General features: G+C 31.4%; 1 pseudogene; it reads left to right on the top strand.

Moving 5' to 3' along the window:
- LOC138860983 (uncharacterized) overlaps window positions 1-2,500 on the top strand; it is a 19,073-nt pseudogene that overhangs the window by 3,065 nt on the left and 13,508 nt on the right.

Genomic DNA, 2,500 nt, shown 5'->3' on the forward strand with positions numbered 1-2,500 from the left:
TTAAAGATAATAAGATAAAAAAGGATGAAAAAAAATATTCTCCTACTCATTCTCTCTTTGAGTTTCTCTCTCTGTCTTTCTGTTCCTTTTCTGTCTGTTTGTCTCTGTTTGTATGTGTCTGTCTGTTTGTCTCTGTTTGTATCTGTCTGTCTCTGTCTGTGTCTTTCTGTGTCTGTCTATTTCTGTCTCTGTTTCTGTTCCTCCGTCTCTCTCTATCTTTGTCTCTGTCTCCCTCGTTCCTATGGCGTTTCTTCTAATTCCTTTTCTCATCTTTCATCTGCATTCTTTCCTACTAGTTTTGTTCTACATTTGTTCTTCCTGAATCCTCCTTCCCGTCTTATCTTCCTCATTACCACTTATTCCTTTTAATTCTTCCTCTTCTTTTCCTTCTCCTTCTTCCGGCATTATACCCCTACAGCATCCTCGTCTTTGTCTTTCTCCCTCATCTTCCCCTTCCTCCTACGTAGTTTATTTCCGTTCTTCCCTCTTCTGATTCTCCTTCCCTTCCTTTTCCTCGGAGTCTATTCAACAGACTCTTCTTCCTCTGAGCTTTTGTGTTCCTCTTTTTATTTGTTTGTTTTTTCTGTTTATCTACGTTTTTTTAAGCGGTCGGTAGCCTGTTTTTTTCTTTTTTTTTATAAGACATGAACAGCTTCCTTTAGTCATCTTAAACATTCCGAAAAAGATCGAAAATCATTGAAAAGAATATATTATATACTTGCACTGATATACGGCATGTAAGGGATTCACGTTAATTAAATTCATGGATATGATGTAATTACAACCGGCATCATTATCCTTATTATGAATAAGAACATCATGATTATTTTTATCATCTTAATTGTCATTATCATTAGTATTGTTATCATCTTAATTATCATTATCATTAGTATTGTTATCTTCTTAATTATCATTATCATTAGTATAGTTATCGTTATCATTATCATAATCATTATCATTATCATTGTTCTGAGCATTATCATCATTAGCATTATCACTGGTATTAACAATTTATTGTTATTATTACTATTATCATTATCATTATCATTATTATCATTTTATATTTCATTCATTACTATATTCTAATCGACAATTTTGCGTATAGGTATTTGTGAAGTTCTAGATGGTTTCATTGAGGAGGAAAATGTTAATTATCCGTAATTTCCATTCCCAATTTACAGCGCGGCCTCGTCAGTGCTGCGCCTCTGCCAAATCTGAAGAATATAACTTTTTCGAATTTTTGGGCTGCCAACTTCTGCTCTATACGGAAAAGAATTCTCCTAATATATTGTTCCTTCTCTTAATCATACGATTTTTTTATAGATTCATTTATATTCCGTTTGATTGGGTTCGTCATGCGAAATATTCCCGAACAATTAGGGTTAATATATTTTCTGTACTGTCTGATAGAGTAAGTGAAACAAGGGTAGTGAGTCCGTAGATTTAATCACCGCAATCTGGAAATTCAACATGGAATTGAGATAGTCAGCCTGTAGATTAAATCGCGGTTTAAGATAATCATATTTTCATCATTAGTGCATTATTTCTTTTACCATTTTCATTATCATTGTTCTTATTGATTTCATCATTATCATCATTATCATTATTGTTTTTACTATTGTTGTTAATATCACCAGCATATAATTGTCATCATTATCTATTTATCATAATTATCTTTGTTGATATCATAATCATCATTATCATTATCATTATCATTAATCTTACTGTCATTATAACTATCATCATTATTATTGTCTTTATCTTTGTTGTCATAATCATCCTTGTAACTATGAGTATTATCATTATCATTATCATTTTCAATTTATGATTATTATCATCATTATCATTGATATCATTATCATTATCATTATCATTATGATCATTATTTCATTATCATTATGCTTTATACGACTAAATTTTCCTGATATTCCTGAATTAATTTGTATAAACTCATTTACATTCGGTTGGGTTGGGTTCATCATAAGGATCATTCCCAGTAGAGTTAATATTAGCCCATTTTCTCAGAGTTTCACCGAGTAAGTGAAACGAGGGTTCTGGGTCCGTAGATTTAATCATCGCAACCTGGACATTCACCATAAAATTTTCAGTGAATAGACACATTTTTGACCGGATTTCACGACGCCAGCCAGATGTACAAATAACTAATATATCCAAATTATGCATATTATGTAAATATCCATGTTTGTTTTGTCCAAGATATGTTGATTCTATTTATGTAAATCCAAAAATGTGAATAGTAATTTCCAAATTAATATTATTCATTTAGGTATCTTCCTGTCTGTCGGCTAATTATTTGCCTGTTTGATGTTTGTATGTTCGTCTGTCTGTCTTTCTGTTTGTTTGTTTGTCTCTCTGTTTGTCTATATCTATTTATCTATCCTGTTTGTGTTTATCTATTTATCTATCTACTTATTCATATATTCTATCTATATTTGCTTCTATAACGTCCCCTACTTCTCTATCTCTTCTTTCGTCCTCT

Source organism: Penaeus vannamei, unplaced genomic scaffold, assembly GCF_042767895.1.
Source record: "Penaeus vannamei isolate JL-2024 unplaced genomic scaffold, ASM4276789v1 unanchor401, whole genome shotgun sequence".
Taxonomy (NCBI): domain Eukaryota; kingdom Metazoa; phylum Arthropoda; class Malacostraca; order Decapoda; family Penaeidae; genus Penaeus; species Penaeus vannamei.